The sequence below is a fragment of the Lutra lutra genome, chromosome 6 (genome assembly GCF_902655055.1).
Source record: "Lutra lutra chromosome 6, mLutLut1.2, whole genome shotgun sequence".
In the NCBI taxonomy this organism is placed as follows: Eukaryota; Metazoa; Chordata; class Mammalia; order Carnivora; family Mustelidae; genus Lutra; species Lutra lutra.
This window is the reverse complement of record NC_062283.1, coordinates 41,381,309-41,400,128: the sequence shown is the minus strand read 5'-3', so window position 1 is coordinate 41,400,128 and position 18,820 is coordinate 41,381,309. Positions and strand designations below refer to the sequence as shown.

Here is an 18,820-nt window from a genome sequence, read left to right as displayed (position 1 = left end):
GAAGCTGAATCATTAAAAACGTGGCATGGCTTATCTTTATGCTTTCAGTATTTTGAATTACTCTGGCTGTTGTTCATTTTCAACTGACAATCACTGTCTTTATCATCCTAATAGAATGAGAAAAAGAAATCTGCATACTTTGTTTTCTGCTGTTTAAACACAAAATTCGGTAATTGGATTCTGAGACTCCATGCTCATTTTTATCCCAGGGCTCTTATTGATTATTTGGCCAGTAAAACAGGCACTCTGGAAGGAATACATTAAGGGAACAACAACACTGTCTGAGAAGTCGTTGCCAAAATCACTGATGTCGTAATTTTGGTAATGAACATCTCTGTCTTGAGTTATAAAGTGGAGAATATGGAGACCCTTTTCTCTTCACGTTATGTGTTATCTATTGTCTTTTTACATCTTATAAGCATCTGCAATGTATTGTGAGCCCACCTAGCAAAATTAAAAATAACCAAAAGGAACTAAAACTTTTTGATTGAACAGTTGGTAGACTTTTATGTTTTTTTACTTGACCCATAACTGCTAACATCATACCCACAAGCAATCTAGATGAAATAATTAATTTTCTCTCCATGTGGGAACTTGTTATTAAACTGGGCTGATGCAAGTAGGATTTATGTTCTGTTTTTCCTGTTGTGCAGGCATACCTTCGTTGTGTTTCTAAAAGAACACATGAAGGTTTGTTCTCAGTTTTAAGAATATAATGTTGTGTTATTCTTTAGGTCTTGTTTTATTATAATTAGAAGAGTATTTATCAAATGTTACCCACCTGTGAATAATAAATAAAAGGAAACTGAAGTTCCAAGAAGTTGAGGTTAGAGAGAGGGCTAGTGTTGGAACCCATATGTTGTGATCCCTGAGAATGGGCATGCGGTAGTGGCTTCATGGAGAGAGCTGAGTCCTTCCTGCAGTCAGACACACCTGGCTTCATATCCTTGATTCATTGCTTTGTGACATTGGGGAATTCATTCCTTCAGCAAATATTTGTGTAAGAGTTCCTTATTACACACTAAAAAGTTAGTTTCTGCTTCTGAGCTCCCTATTAGCATTCATATAAATTTAGAGAGGGTTATGTGCAGAGTGACTAGCCTAGCATGGGTGGTCAGGAAATGCAATTTCTTTCTCTTAGTCCACAAAACACTAAGTAAGCGTTCTTTAATATTGATCGAGTGAAGAGTGCGTCCATTAATGGATCATAGTGAACGATCTTAATATTTCATTTACACTTTTGTTGTATAAACTTTTACTTTGATTATTGAAACGTTTCAGTTTTCATGCATCAGATTTTGGTGACTTCAAAAACAAAGTAATTGAGCACAGAAAGGTTTTTGTTTTTGTTTTCTTTTTGTTTTTCCAAAAGGAACTGTAAAGTGAGCAGTAACAAAAATCAAATACTCAATATATGCACAAAATTTGATTTGATTCACCATTTTCTGAACACCTCTAATGTGTCAGAGACCATGCTGGGTTCTAAAGGGGAATATAAAAAAAGATGCGTGACTGTGCTCATATATAGATAACAGTCTAATTGGAGAGATTTAAATGTGTGTATCTGATTGTATTTTAAAGGCTAATATGATAACAGTCCTATTCATCTGTTTCTCCAGTAAATATTATTTTGGTCCTTAATTGGAGTCTAGGTCCTGAGAATACAAGAATAAATGAAACAAAGTCAGTGTGCTCAGTGAGTTTATTTTCTAACAAAGAAAGACAGACAATTAACAAGTAAGCAAGTTAATAACATCACAGTTTCAAGTGCCATGTAGAAAAACATGGCAGCATAAAGAGATTGGGAATGGCATGCTAGATAGGATGGGTGAGGAAGGAGTTCTCTGATTGCCTTGACATCTGATCAGTAAGGTGGGGGAAAGACAGTAGCGCCGAAAAAAATAAGTAGAACTTAAGGGAGAAGAGGTTTTCTCCCAGGCACGGTTGGTCAGACTGTACAGGGTTTTGAGTTCTTGATAAAAGAATATGGCCTTCAAAGGCAGTGGGAAGCCCTTAACGGCTGGGTTTATTGCTTGCTCCTGTGTATAAGCAGAGGATCACTGTGAGGAGAGTTGTACTTAGGCATGGAATATTGCTCCAAGGATCCTCTGTGGGAGGAATTGGAAGAGCAAAGCCCAGCTCAAGTATATCTGTTAAGAAGCTTTAGCAACTCCCCAGGAAAGTGAGTAGTGAGATTGTAATGAAGGAGACTGATGTGAATCATTGCCGAAGCAAAACTGAAAGTGCTCACAGCCTGATGTATGTGCAAGCGAAGGTAGGTAACAGGAATAAAAGCTGGGTGGACTGGAGGTTCTTCTGAAGTTTTGAACCAGGGTAAGTGAAGGGATGGTGAAGCCATTAAGGGAGATATGGAGGATGGATAGTAGAGCATGTCTCAGGAGTCAGGACAGGCAATTTCAGATTTGAGCTTTTGAGGTAATGATAGGGCTTTTTATTTGAGTTAGCCAGGAATCTCATTCAACTATATGCCAAATTTTGGAAGAAAGTGTGAAATTCAAAATGCAGATTTGGGAATGGAGATGTTCAGCATAAAAAAGTCCTATCTGGAACATATGACTTTAAAACACGCCAGTAATTGATTATCATACTAGTAATCAGTTCTGAGAGATCTGGGCATGAAGATCTGGATGTGAGACAGAGGGGCAAAGAAAGGTTTTAAGCCTGAAGAGAGATAGAATGTTTTGGAACATAAATGGTAAGTTGGGGGGGTTCACATGTAAACTCAAAGAGGTAAGGTGGGGAAGGCGATGGAAGGCCCTGATGCCTAAACTATACATAAAACCATAGAATTATATGCAACGAATTATCTTTGAAGAAGACAGAGTGATGTCAAATACATTTCAGATTTCTATAATTTTCTTAACTGTGTAAAGCTCATTATTATTATTTTCTCAGACTATTACCTTGTGTGAACTGAGGATTCCCTTGAATAAGTGAGGTAGCCCTGTGCTTCTTCCTATGATGATCTATTAAGTCATGGGGTCCAAGAAAGGGGAAGAAATAGTGGAGAGAGCAGTGAAGAGTTGGATTCAATAATTTTGATAATCTATTTCTGTGCACGCTGAAGGCTTTTTAGGTAGATAATGCTGAATTTCTGCTTGGCCTCTTTTTCTTTTTGGGGGGGATACAAAATCAGTGAAGTTTTGAGTGAACTCCTTTGCTTTCCTTTAAAAGATTTTATTTTTAAGTAATCTGTACACCCAGTGTGGGGCTTGAACTCACAACCCCAAGATCAAGAGTGTTGTGTTCCACCAGCTGAGCCAGCCAGGCCCCCCTTGAGCAAACTTAGTTTAATATGGGTCTCCTCAGGGTTGATTTCAGAAATATATGAATGTAGCTCTAAAAACCCCCAAATTAAAGTAGATTAATCCCCACCTGGTTTTGTTATTTTATACTTCTATGCATTTCCAGATATTTTAATTGCAGGAGAAGGATCGTGGGCACTGGGCATGCAGTGGCATGCGGCCTTTTTATGTTTATTGCTGTTAACTTTTTCACTGATATTCTGTTCAGGAAAAGGTAGTGGTTCAGTAACATTTGTTTCTGAAAAACATTTCTCAAGATTGGAAGTACAATAGGAGGCCAAGAAATTCATCCCAGTTGGCCCCCAAAATATGTTATTTTGAAACAAATAGAAATTATAGGAGTAACATTTTATCAACAAGTCTGTTTATCCCAGGAGCAAACACATTTCTAGCAAAAACCTGTTCCGGATTCAACAAATGTATTCCAGACACTAAGCAAAATCCTGATCTATAAATATGCCCTCATCCTGTAAGGTTTTAAGAGGAAGAGTTCTGGAAGAGAACATTTCTTTATAGGTAAGAGGCATTTCAGTTATTTAAGAGAGTAATTGAGCAAAAGATGTGGAGATCTAGGAGATGGGGAGAGGTTCACCTGTAACGTGGGAATAACAGACTTTCGTCGTGAGGGTTAATCAAGTCCCATAAATCCTTACTTACGTATCTCTCACAGCAAATTGCTGGGGGGTGGGGAGCGAACAGTGTTCGTTTCCTTCCCTGAACCCACTTCAACTCCAGTCTGCACTTTTCAGTGGCTCCTGACATGAGCTGGAGCTGTGGGTGATCAGCAGAAGTCAAAATGATTGAGGAAGTAGGCAGAGGAAGTTAGTGTCATCTTGCATTTCTTCAACTTGAGAGAACACGACCTGCTGGCCCAGGAGCATAGAATGTGGCCGCCTCTGTGCATTGGACGCCATTTATGGGCCCAAGGCTTCTGCAGGTCACTGGACATGGCCATGGTGGGGGGTGAAATCCAGACAGTGCCTTCTTTTAGGGGGAAAAAAGCAAGATTAAGGTAGGAACTTCAACTCCTTTGTGCAAATAGCCACCAGACAGGATCTGGCTAGGAAAAACTTGATGCCGTATTCTTTAACAGTGATCCCCCCCACCGCCAAGTCTTACACTTACCCTTGATGTCCAAAGTTGAATGAATTAATATTTATAAAACACTCAGAATAATGTCTGACATGGAGTAGGAGCCATGTAACTGTTTCAAATAGAATAAAAATAAGGAAGCAAGTCTTCTCCAAGATTTCAATAACAGCACAGCAATACTCCTTTTGTGCATTACATCTTCTTTTATATGCCCTAGCCACAAACTTCTTTACTTCAGCCACTACCAGTGATGACCTAACCATGAGAACCTTCCTCTCTTTTGATCCTCAGTTCATTTTGAATCCAGGAGCCTAGCTGCCAAAGGAGTTTTTCACTTACTTTTCTTTTCTTTTTTTTTTTTCTTTTAAAGAATACCTAGCTGATTTATTACAAAAACAGTTTATCCATACAGTATTTATTAAATCATATATTGTTATTTTGTTGTGTTGAGTGGTATTATAAGTAAGAATTTGGAATTCACTGTAGAATTGTGCTGTGTCACGCCAGCGTACAATTAATGTGGCCAAGTATTTTTTTTACATGCATTATTAGTGCATAGAGAGTGCATATTCAGTGATGACCCAGAGGTTGAGACAAACACAGACTTTCTGTTACTGCGAGAGCTTCTGTTTATCTCACTCTCCCATTTATTGGCCATTTCACTGCTTAATCGTACCTCAGTTTTAGTTGGATACAAAAAATAAGGGATAAGGGACTGAGACTTGTTATTTTTTCCTGGTCAGAAACTCTATTAAAAGCCTTAGTGCAAAAACTCATGCTAAGAAAAAATTCACTTGCAAAATTAAGTCAGTGATGCTCTTCTTAACCCTCAGCAATAGACAACTGAAGAGGGATTACATATAATGATTTTTAAAAGTAGGATATAGTTTCACCTGCTTGGAGCAGCTGAAAAATAGACTAGGAACTTGAAGACTGGGCATGGATGGAGTAGTTGACCTCTCTGGCTTCCTTTCAAGTCCCTTGATGCCATAATTTGAATGCATAATTTCACATGCATTTATTCAGAAATATGTGCACCCAGACTACTTTCTGCTAAATGCAGACTCCCACTCTTAAACATTGGAGAGAGATGCCAGTTAACTGACATTTGCAATTTCAGGATGGCACCGTGTGGGAGAGAGAACTGCCAATCATTTCTGCCAACATCATTCTCAAGGGGAGTCTAAACGAAGCTAGCTTAGTCCAATTAAAAGAAGCAATTATGAGTAATGGAAAGTAAACAAATCTAAGAGAAATGATAGTGCCGATTATAGCGGGTACTCACAATGAAAGGCTGTAGTCTTAAGTGTCACCTTTGTTTCTAAAGCTATTAATCTACTTTGATTTTCTTGAAGATTTTTATATGAAATAATCAAAAACAAACTGTTAATCTTCATTTCATAGCTAAATAAAATTCACGGTAGTGGAAAAATTAAAAACCTCTTTACAGAGCTTTAATTAGATCAAATTTCTACATGGCCTTTGGGTTAGGAAAAATATATAAAGCATTATGTCGTGACCCATTTAGGTGCTTGATGATAGAAAATATTGCAAAACAGCCTAGCAGACCTGCGTACTTTTTTTTTTTTTTTTTTGCTAAGGTTAACTATAACATGTGAAATCTACTTTGTGCTGTAATGTAATCGAACTATCATAAAATGTAGACTTTTATAAGCTGCATCTTTATGCCTTCCCTTTATGCAGGGAAAATTGAACCTTGCATTGTAATGGCTTCTAAGTGTGTGTTCTTATCTCTGAAAGCACAGTGGTTCGGTATTTTTACCATTGTCAACAAACTTTGTGTTAAATTCATTGACCTTAGTTCACTTGCACAATGATGCAATTAACAGATGTCTGCAGACATCAACATTTTAATTGTATTTCCTAAATAGAAAAATATGCCCGCCCCCAAATTTTGGCAGGAAGGTAAAAATAATGTTTTCCAAATTATTTTTCTTCTCTGAATATCTCTATAGTTGGGTCATGCAAGATAAATTTATATTAGGGAGCCTAGTACAAACTCAGAGTACCCACCAGTGATAACGGGAACGACCAATGATAAAAGGCACAGGAGCAAGGGGAAATGTCTTTGGATGCATGAAACATGGTGACAAGTGGCTAAAAAAAGAAACTCAAGACTTTTTAATACTGGAAAATTGCTGATGGAACCAAAAGGAATAGGGAACAGAATTGGGAATAGAGGTCAATTAATTGATCTCTCTGGGAACAAAAAAAAACTAATGATAAGAATGGTTTGCTAACATGTATCTACGGAAAAGATTTTGAACTATCTCTTAAAGATGTTTACAGCTGACTCCCAGCGGAGGGAAGGTGAAGTCCAGAAGACTTGTGTGCAGAAGTATACACTGTCTGCTTCAAAAATTCTAAATTGAAAGCTGAAGCTAAATTTTGATTTAGCTGATGTCAGGAGCATGCTGAAAAATGCTATCTTGGGAAGCAAGGTAAAGCAAAATCATCTGATCTAATAAGCTAGCATATCCTTACATCAATGAAACAACAAACCCTGTTGATGCTAGTTTCGGTAGTTAAAAGACTACAAGTGTGAGTCTACCCATCTTGTCTATGAAACTGGCCATTTAGCCCATCATAGCCATCACATCAGGCATCCTGAAGTAGATGCTATTTCATTAGCCTCACTTACTGCCAGCAAATGACATGGTCTTGGAGCAGAGCCAAGCTATTGGCAGGAGAGTTGTGTTAGTGATTCTGGACTGACTGGATTTCCCCAGGGAATGGATGAGAGCTACCTAGTCTGGTATTTGGTGAGAGATGCTGTGAGAGACAGATGAAAAACTTTACACAGCCCATGTTGTTGGGCAAATCTAGGTGTTTATAAATCCCCTTGTTACCACAGAAAGACAATTCCTTGAAGCTTGTTCATACCTGTGCACACGTTCTAACTTAATTCTACCAGCAGTGCATCATCATTGTGCATCATGCCCACTTTCCAAATGAAAAGTTGAGGCAATTTGTAGCTATGAAGCTGAGGTATATTTAGGATACAAGCCACATGCAGATAGTGACTATAATCAGAGATTTGCACACGTTCTGTGTTTTGTGGGCTTGTTTTCAACTCTTGCAGTGTCATGGAGCGGAGCTTAGGTTAGTCATCAAAATATTTTTAATTCAGGCAGTTTCAATTGTTTGCTTTTTTATTTTTGCAGTTGTGATGAGTTTGTACAAAACACCTACATTTCATTTCTTACTAAACCAACCTGTGTATTTGTCAGTTTTTCCCATAGCAGAAAATACCAGAATTACATACGTCTATATCCAAAATACTACCAACCCCCACCCCCTTTTTTTTTTCCGTCCTGATGCGGGACTGCCATCTGGTGGAACGGGGAAGGCACTTCTGGTTTGGACCTAACCAAAATCGTGGTTTCTATGTGAGGATTCCGAAGGAGCAGTATAGCAAATGGGAACCGTTTCTGGTCTCAAAAGAAGAAAAGCTTACAGTGAAGAGAGGAGGCAATGATGATGATTACAGCAGCTGACAGTCTGGAAGCTGCACCGCTAATAGTGGACAATGAATTGTCAAGAAGAGATCACTCAGTTTTATTAGTCAAGTTTTTTTTTTTTTTTTAAATCATATATGTGTATATATGTATTTATTCACACACAGTGTACACACGTACATGCATTATGAATATATACATACATTATGGGCACATATATATGTGTGTGTCTATGTGTGTGTAAAGGTAAACAACCAAAACAGAAAGAAAGTGGCCCTGAAAATTGGAGCAGATGTGGTAGAGCTAGCTTTCTCCCCTGACCCTTCCCTAAATGCCTCATGCCCACTCCCTAGAGTCCCTCACAGGGTCACACACTGCCCACATGATGCTGCCTGGGCAATGCTGGGTCTCTGAATAGAAGGTTCAATTCTCTCTGTGCTGCAGCTCTATTACTCTTAGGGAGAATGTCTCTACTGCAGAAGACTTAAAATGACAAACCATGAAGTACTACTGGAGGTACTATTTATCAATATTTGGCATACCTACTCTTGAAGTAAAGTTAGTGTGATCCATCAGTGGGAAGAAAGCATAGTCAGTGCCCAGGTACTTTTCTGAATAATATGCCTACCTCTGACTCCCTAGTTTTCAGGAAAATGGTTTCTCGTGTGCCAAAAAAAACATGCCAAATTCATCTAAGCTAATCACAGACACTAGACATAAGGTACTTTATTTTTTTTATAGAAGGAATAGAGGGGCTAAGAACTTTTTCAGTTAGACAGCATTCATGTATGTCACAGATGGTGTACTCTGGGCAACTTTTTACATGTGAAGGAGGAAATAAGAGGGAAAGTATATTGATTTTTTACTTTCCCCATTTCTTATTCAGACTGTGCCAGTGGGACAGAAGTAACCTTTTAGGAGGAGAGAAAGTCCCAGGACAGACTCTTTCCTAGCCTATAGAGCAGTTTTCTTATGAGTATGTTTGCTTCCTTGAAAGGAACGTCTCTGAAGTTAACAAAATTCATTCTCTCAAAGAAAAGAATGCATATACCGTTTTCATCGGGAGGAAAGTCAAAATGATGGTGTGAAATTACATAATTGCCCTCCCTGGTAGAGCTGGGGTTGAGGTATCATCCTGCGTAACTGTAGGAATCTCTACACTTGAGCTGGAATCATCCCTCAGATAGCTACAAGTCCAGTCACAGACATGCGCAGAATGAAGAACAGGACTGTTCTCTTTGTCCAGGTGTTTCTTATCCTTCTACTGTTCAGACAAACCGTACATATAAAACAAGAAGTAAGTATCATGAGGAACCGATTAGAGCCTCGTGTTTGGCTGATAGTTATAAGACCTGTTTGTCATTTTGGAAAGTGAGCTGTGGAGGATTTGGTGACTTGTCCTTGGATGTTCGTGGGGGATGACTAAAGCTCAAGCAGAGGAGTTGAAATTACTTCAGACCCATGGCCAAATGAAGGATGGATCAGAAAAGAAGACAGAACATCACCTAAATGATAAAAGACATCAGGAGGCAAATGTGACAGCATATCCAGTGCATCATGGCTTGACAGTACATATTTGTGGAGTGATTTAAAAAATGCTAAGGATATTAGTTATATGGCAGAGGAAGAACTGCATTTCTAATTTCATGTGAAAAGTCCTTTTAAGGCTTCGAAATTTGCACTTCAACTTTTTAATGGATTTTTTTCTGGAATATTATACATCCTCTTGACATACGAAGCACAGTATTTTTTTAAATTATTTTGAAATAGTTTTGGATTCACACGAAGTTGCAAAAATAGTACAGAAGAGTTCCTAGCTTCCCCCAATGATGAAATCTTATATAACCAGAATACATTATCAAAACAAGAAAATTGACATTGGTTCATTACTAACTTATAGACCTTATTTGTATTTCATCGTCATGCAGTTTTTAAAAAACATTATTCAACATGTCTTAGGTCTTAATTGTTATCTTAATTATTTTATTGTGAATAATTTGTCTGGATTATTTTATTAATTTATTTCAGGTATCTGCTCTGTAATACGTCTTTATTCAGAACTCAAAAATTTACATGAAAGTTGGAATTTCTTACACAAAGCAAAGCCTTCCTATCTGCATTTGTGTTTTGCTTTTGTTTTTATATGTGTTGATCTCAAGAAAATGGGTAATATAACCTACCATTGCATGAATTCTTGTGGAGTTTAATGTGGTTGCTCATCTGCAAAATTAAGACTTGGAGGAAAATCTAAGGTGGCTGTCGTCCAAGTGGTTTCTCATCTTCAGTAAAATCATAATTCTCACTCTTTCTATCAATGTCTTCTGACTTATGAGCTCATAAATTCCTGCTATGCCAAACTCAGTTATCTTTGGACTTTGTCCTCCTCTTTATTCAACTGTGCAAGTTACAGGCATGGTGTCATTGGAAGACATCAGGATCCCTTAGAACATCACTGCTATAGGTCAGTGAAGCTAAGTTGTTTCTTTGCAATCGAAAATATTAAGAGCAAATATTGTATTTGTGTAACAATCTATACTTTCAAAATACTTACATGTCCAGAATTTTTTTTGATCTCATGCAACAACCCTGGCAACAAAACCCTGGCAGAGCAAATATTTTATCTGCACTTAAACTTTGTGGATCACTAAGACTAAAGGTCAAATAAAAAAAAAAAAATTCCTGGGTTCAGCCTGAAAGACATATCTCTGCCAGATAAATCAATAGAGGGAATTTAATGTGAAGAATTTAATATGGTAGTTAGAATGAGATAGAAGAGGCGAACGGGCAAGTAGAGGAAAGTGAAGCAATCCTCATGCTATCTCCACGCCTGTTGCTGGAGGGACAGAGAAGAGGTGTGGTTGCGGACTGCCTGTGAACAGAGGCACCTTGTTAGACCAGCGCCACCCACTGGCCAAACCTACCTTGAAGCCTAAGGGCAAGGAAGCCAGGAAACACTTTCATACCCATAGGTGCCCCAAGCAGGGGAAGGGAAGTGTTGGGAACTCACCTGAAAGCAAATGTACCAAATCATGTTGTGCTGGGCGAACTCATTTTTAATAGAAATGCTACATGATGGCGTGTTGCAGAGCACGGAGGATAAAGGTGAAACGAATATTATCTCTGCTGTGAAGAAATTTTCAGTTTTATAAGGGGAGATGATCGTGTAAAAAACAATGTCAGTATTACTGCTGCTAACTCTTACCGAGTACTACTTTTACAGAGGGTAAAATTGAGACTTTAAGAGGTCAAGGGTCACAAGGCTGTAGAGCCAAGAGTCTGAGGTAGACTCTGACTCTAAAATCTATGCTCCTTACCCTGCTCTATATTGATTGCTACCCTAAGTATAATAAGTGTTCAAAGTTCTAGGATCACTTCTACATCTAGGATGCAGCATAGGTACAAAAGAAGCAACCAATTTGCCCAGGTGGCAGACTTCAGAGGAGACCGTGTACGCAAGCTGAACTTGAGTGAGGAGTGAGGGTTTCTCCAGGTGGACCAAAAGGCAAGCACGGGCAGAGCAGAGCAGAGCAGCAGTATCAACATTGCATAACGTTTTCTAAGATCCTGATAAGCATGGCAACTGATACAGAACTGTTGAGGCGCAGTCTGGGAGGAGGAATTTTGAAAAGAGAAAAGGCAAGGGAGACACGAGTCATGCAGGAGCCCTGTCAGACTCTGGAGACACTTGACACACAAGACAGTGGGAAATTGTTGACTGTGTGCTGGGAGAGAGTTGTAGCCAGTTTGGTTTTAGGAATGTGACCCTGGCTGCAGAGTTAGGTGGCTATTATGAACTGTTTGTGGAGTACATGGTCACTGTTTAGGACACCGAATGAGGACTAGAAGGATGCCCTGAAAAGTGGACTTGAGTTTAAATGGTCCCCTAGTAAAATGAAGTGCCACCAGCTCCATCCTGTCCTTTACCGTTCTTTTTCTACTTCTCAATGATTGAAAAATCCATGTCCTAGATAAGAACTTGGTGATATTTAGGCAGGCTTCAGCTCTAAATGCCTGATTGGGCCCTTCATTAATTTAATTTAAAGTTACAACAGTGGTATCTGAATAAATGTAGCTGTAGAGTTTTATACTTTACCACAAAACTTTCACATATATTTTCATATAGTCCAAATAATTGAGTTTAGTGGCATAGCTGTATTTGCTCCAATTTGAAGATGAAGAAAGTGAAAAGGAGCAAGGTGAAATTTTTGTCACAAACCTACTAAATAACAGAGCCAAGACCATCAACTGGCCTATTTGTTCAATCCGGTGTTACTTTGCATATTTTCATAGTTTTCTTCATAAACCAAATTATCTCTCATTATTCTCTCATAATTGTGCTATGTATGTGGTTAAAGGAATTAAATTACTATATCACTCCCCCAATTTTTCTGTGTATTGTGTTTTCCTTTCATATCCACATACCATTTATTACTTCTCAGTAATAGACTTTATGATAGATTTAACTTTTTCCACTGGCAGTCATCTACCTCTCAGAAATGTCACCTGTCAAGTATATCAATTTCTTCAGTAAATAGAAAGCTATTTAATACTTTTATTCGAGTCTTAAACTTAGTTTCACCTGGTTTCCATTATGTTGCAAGGTGCTTTAGAGGTAGAAACGCGTTTTTAGTCTGCTCACTAACAGGTGAAAAATTATTTTCCTGCCTTCGATTTTACTTTCTTGTTGGTACTCATTTGAGTTATACATCATCTGTATGAAATGCAGCTAGCTTTGTATCAGCAGAGCAGGAGGAATTCTTTTTTTTTTTTTTTTTAAGGTTTTTATTTATTTGACATAGAGGGAACAGGAGAGAAAGAAGCAGGCCCCCTGCTGAGCAGAGAGCCCTATGCAGGGCTGTATCCTAGGACCCTGAGATCATGACCTGAGCGGAACGCAGAGGCTTAACGACTGAGCCACCCAGGTGCTCCAGGAGGAATTCTTGATACTGGAATAGTCCATGTCCCTTTCTTGTTTTCTTTTCCTTCACAGAGTTTAATAGTTTGCATTTTATTTACCTGAATCTCAAAATTCTCTAGATTACTGCCTTGTTTTGTGATTTAAGCGGTTTGGATGAATGGAAAAGAGTAGAGAAGTGGCTGAATTTAATTATGGTTAATAAGCACATGATGAAGGGATGGAAAACTTTCTGATTCTCATAGAGCTTCATCACCACTATTTATTTCACAAAATAACTTAGCATTGATGAGCTTGTATTGGAATTGACTTATGCCTGATGAAAGAAAAAAATCTTAGATCCTTAAATGACAACATAGTTTCCTTAGTAATATTTCTAACTTGTCAATAGGCTTCATTCAGAGGAAATAGTTCAAATTGTCAGTATCATGATTCTAAAATGAATATTCATTTATGTCTTTCCACACTGTGGTTACATGCATCTATTCCCAGAGTGATTCATGACTGTGTAGATAAGGACTAGACTATTGTTCTTAAAAAGAGTAAAAAGATTGTGCCTTTAGATATTTATGTGTGAAATGTAAATCTTTGCAATATTAGTATGATGAAGATATACAATATAAAATGTTAAATTAGTTGATTATTTTTACTCTTTTTTTAAATTTTTTTTTTTACTCTTTTGGCTGATGTTGTTTCTCTGGAAATTGACTACTTAAGAAAATTCAGTTTCCTACTGGGAAAAATTGAATGCTGGACAGTGTACAGACACTGCAGATTCTCTAGTTAGAAGACTTGAGCTTCACTTCTAGCTGTGCCGTTAGCGAGCTCCTGGCTCTGAATGATGAAACTATGCCTTATTTTCCGCGTATGTAAGTGTGAGCATGTCTTCCCAATCTGAAATGGTTTCTTGAAGATAAAATAAGATAAAGCCCACAAGAGATTTTGATCAAGGTAAAAGTATTATTCAAATTATATGTTGCAAATTATTTTTTTTATGTTTAAATCAGGTAAATTAGAAGTCAATTAAATGTGACAGTATACCATTTAGCCAAGCCAAGGATATTAAAACACTGTTTGTGAACAAATCTAAGTGATGGTTTGGAAGGGCCAGAAAAGCAAGTTTCTGAGTCAGAAGTCTGAAAGCTCACTGTAGGACTGGACAAGAGGTCAACCAGAGCAGTGTTGATATAACCTGTAGCTTAGCCAGAGAAATAATCTTTATTAAGAAAAAATTTTGTAAAAAGATAAATGTTGCTTTCCTTCTTTTACCATCTGTAGGCCCTAGAATCTTGGCTAAAGGAGTTATGTATGGTGTTCCTGAGTCAGGTATCACTAAACATTATTTTACAAAAAAGTATTTTAAAAGTCTCTGTGTCAGAATGATTGACTGAATTCCACACTCAGTAATGATGCGGGAGTCCAGCTTACTGGCTGTTGAATCTGTGTGCGCCTTCCTCCCTGAGGAGCTAGCATAGAACGTAACCTATGAGCAGGAGACCTGACTTCCGGTTCCTTGAGGATCCTTACCAGTGACCGGCAGTGCTCCTGTCCCGAGAACTAGAATGCTCGGTTTTATTTCACCTCCCTTATTGCTAAGTCACAGGAGGTGCCTAGCTTCTTTTTAAGTGGTCTTTAAATTCTGAATAAGGCCTTGCTTTTCGTTCCCTGTAATCTGAAGTGACGGTTGCTCCGTGGTTCTGCAGTCCTCCATCGCTCTGACCTGAATTCTTTCACGTCTGTGTCTGTGCTGCCCTGGCAGCTTTATTTGTGCTGCACAATCAACGTTTCCTCTCACTGTCAAGAGCCCTGGCATTTTAAACCCCTTTTGGCAGAAGCCGTTTAAGCCTGGAGTCTGCACTGTAAATACATTTCTTGGTGGGCAGAAACAAGGATACTTTTAATTTTCCCTCAACAGTCAATAACCTCCCACCTATGCTCCCACTCTCACCCTTGCCTGAGCACTTGTTGCTCTCTGCTCTCCTTTTAGGCCTCTGTCATTTAGGAGGACAGGTCAGATTTTCAAGTGGTCTACCTGAAGCTCCACGACCACTAGCATGGGGAGGAGTGAAATGTGAAAATACCTCACTGTGTAGTCCATCGTAAGGGTCCGTACATGCTCTCACCTGGGGTTGCCCCCCCTTTCTGTTCTAGCATTCTTCTTCCTCTTGCCCTCTCCTTCTGTTTAGACCCAGGACCTCCAAAAAAAAACCCTTTTCTGATCTTAAAATGTTAATACAGAAGTTCTGCATAGAATACCCTTTAATATTAATAACTAGAATACTTAGCTCCCCAGCTGGAAGTGTTTGGATTCAGATACATGAGAAAATGTCTAGGCTTACCCCGCGGATGGTATGTTACACCTCCATCACTGTGAAGACCCGGCAAGGTAATCCTTGTGCAAATATCATTCCTCACCTCCAGGAAGAACAGTTCTGGCCATTCTAGATCGCTGCTGCTTCTCCTTTGTTTGTTTTTGTTCCCTCGTTTCTTGTTATCAAGCATCCAGAATTATTTCTGGTAATTTTTTTTCTGTTCTCTTTAAAATATTTGCTTTATGATTCAGTTGGGGTTCCTTAATAAGCCTAACACAAGCCGTCATGGGCACTTACTTGTAACTAAGTGGAGGGAGTCGGCACAGGTCTTCTGGGCTCTTTGGATATCCCAGGGCTCTGCTGCTGAGGCATTCCACTCATGTGGGTGATAGCTGGATTTTGATGTTTAGAATTTACTGTATCTTTGGAGTTCTTTGTGTGTGTGTATTATATACACTATTTATAGCCATAGATTATCCCTTTATCTACACAGTACAATGTGAATTATGTTCTTAGCTCTGTGCATGCATTTGTTCTTAGGACATCCATAATTTTCTTCAAGGTTATACCCTGTCTTTTAAATTTTTAATTGGATAAAATTATCACCCTATTTACGAATTAGTTTATATGAGTTACCATCTCATTCATCATTGAAATAATCCTTCCTATTTTAAATCTGCAAACTATGTACAGTTAGTGCTATTTACCGCCCTTCCATCCACGACGGAGTGAACCATTCCACTACTGCTTTCTCAAGATGCATGTAAAGCTGTCTCATTAGAACCCTAAGTGTTAAAAATTGCCTGTGCAGTTTGGGACTTGTAGGTGCGAAGCAGTATTTCAGCTTCAATATCTTGTTTCTTACTTTCTACAGTATAACCAAACCAACAGTGGGACTCCTAGATGGTAAAATTACTTATGTACATTAGCAAATTTTATGGATCCTTTAAATTTGGAAATGATTCAAAGCTAGAGCCAAAGCAAATGTGGCTATCAAAGTCTAATCCCTTAAGGGAGAACCATATGACGTTAACCCATCTTTAGATTTTAAGAGTGTGTATGTGTGTGTGCATGCACGTGTGTGTGTTATTTCATACTAATCCATAAATACAGATTAATGAAATGTAAGAATTGTTAAAGCTGTGGATTCAGTTTGAAATGCAAGCCAACCCATTTTATTCTTCTATAAAATGAGATGCCGTGTGGGGAAGAAATTTATGCTGTGGTAATAGCTGCTGCATATTGAGCTCATATCATGTATCACTTTATGCTCATCTACTTAATATTCACAACAACCCTATAAAGCAAGCAGTATTATTATTCCCACTTTACATATAAGGTGAGGCCTAAAGAAATTAAGTAGTTTACCCAAGATGTGGCAATTAGCACATCTACAACCTGGTGGTCTTTATTTCCTTTGTAGTTTTGAAGGAAATGAGAGCTACAGTGATGTACCATATGCCTGATAGGAATACAGTTCAGTAAGAGGCTGAATCAAGGATTGGGAGCTCGTCTCCAGCCATTAATCCTCCCTGAGAGGTCTGTGTGCAGAAAAGATCACAAAGGTATTGGAGTTCTGTCACTTAAATCCAGCTTGATTTTGTCCTCTATATGACTGTTAACTGTGCCTAGATAATTCTAAAAGTTTTCATGCCAGGCGTTGTTGGAGTCCTAAGATGACAGAATATTGTATTTCCTCTTTCAATTCATGTAGCTCAAACAGACTGTTCTTGATTTCCTGGGGAAGTTCTATGAAGATTTTCATAAACTCTATTATTCTTAACCATAATTATTTTTGTTAATTTTGAGATTATATAAAATGCTGACTAAAGCCATAGGTACCTAAGTGGAGCCAAGTTAGGGTGATTTTTGGTAACATGTTCATGAAAGTGAAAGTTGAAGGCATATAGAGCCATTAAAACTCCAGGGCCCCTGAACTGTCAGGTGTGTCCAGTGATACTGTTATCTGTTCTTTCATGCATATGCCATTGGAAATTCATGACTTTTAACAATCATACATCCTAAATCCTGTAATTAGCCAATGGCATTTCAAAAGAAGGCAGGTAAAAATACGAAGTTAAAGTTATCTTTTATAAAGGTTGGGTAAATGAAATTATCCTGGAGGAAAAAAAAAATATGTCTTGAAATAACATCTATAGTATAGAAAGACACAGAGGTCCAAAATAAAGGAGATTTTTTTCTTTCCAAATGAAGGTTGGTAAGACATTCAAGAAGCTAAAGGTTACTGGGGCGCCTGGGTGGCTCAGTGGGTTGAGCCTCTGCCTTCGGCTCAGGTCATGATCTCAGGTTCCTGGGATCGAGCCCCGCATCAGGCTCTCTACTCAGCAGGGAGCCTCCTTCCCCTTCTCTCTCTGCCTGCCTCTCTGCCTACTTGTGATCTCTCTCTGTGTCAAATAAATAAAATCTTTAAAAAAAAAAAAGAAGCTAAAGGTTACTATGAAAAACAGGAGCAATTATACATTTCTTCTTAAAATAATCAGATGCAAGGATAAAAATGCAAATCGTAAGGTGCTCTTAGCTAGCTAGAGGTCAAATCAATGTTTTTCCTCAAATCAAAACATCAGAATTTTTCTTCAGTCAAATTTTAATTTTTAAAGGTTGAATATTTATGGGGAATCTAAAAGCTAAAATTGTCATAAGTCCTTGGAAAAAGGTTAAGAAATATTTAAGTATTAAGTAAACATGAAATGTTCATGAACGAACTTGAAGGTGTCCATGAACACCTTGAATTAAATGCAAAGCTTTCTGAAGAGAAAGTTTGTACCCTTCATCAAATTCCCAACGGAGTCCAAAAATTCTAATAATTATTTTCCTAGAGCAGTATTTTTCTTTTTCTTTTCTTGTCTATCTTCCTTTCTTTTCTTATCTATCTGTAAACTAGACAGGCTTGCAGGCTTCATACTTTGTGTGTGTTAATGGCTTTTTATAATGTAGAATCTTAGATTTGTAGAATTTCAGGCTCCATCCTCGTGAATCTCTTCTGGTGTGGGTGCCAAGTAAATGATAAGCCTGTGCTTGAGAATCACTGGTGTGCAAAGTGTAAAGAGGAGCTTCGGAGCCAGGAAGATTTGAATTCAAAGTTTCCTCTGCTGCTTTGTCAGGTTTCATAAGCTTCTTGAATCCTATTGTTCCTCACTTGTACTAGTGATAATTACATATCATAGGGTAGCAAGGAATTAAATGGATAAGTATATTTACCTCATATATATACCACTTGGCATCTAGGCAGGCCTCCTTATCAGTCCAAGATATTTCATTCTGTGTTTTACCACTTGTTAACATATACTGTATACTGCATTATTGACTGGAATCTGCCTAGATGTAATTTTCCTTCAATTTTTTTGAAGGCTTGTATTCATACAAATCTAAATCCTATTCAGCTTGACAACTCCTCCATTCTTTGTATTCTCATTGTCTTTGCCATTCTTTTGAGCATGATGCATATGTTTTATACCAGAGTGTCTGTACTCATTCTGCTACCAGACTTTCCAAGTGATTTCTGAGGATTTCCTATTTTGTCTGAAAGCTTCAGTTAAGCACTTTATGAATACAGATCTTCTGGGACTATGTTTGGCCCATCTTTGAGGTTCACTGCATAGGTCTCAGGTTGTCTTGGTGACAGTTCTACTATTATGACCCAAATTCAGAAAACTGTGAAATGAAATGTTTGCTTCT

At 38.1% G+C, this 18,820-nt stretch overlaps 1 protein-coding gene across 3 annotated transcripts in view; it reads left to right on the top strand.

The window, feature by feature from the left end:
- ADGRB3 (adhesion G protein-coupled receptor B3) overlaps positions 1 to 18,820 on the top strand; it is a 727,154-nt gene that overhangs the window by 140,394 nt on the left and 567,940 nt on the right. The window lies entirely within an intron of this gene.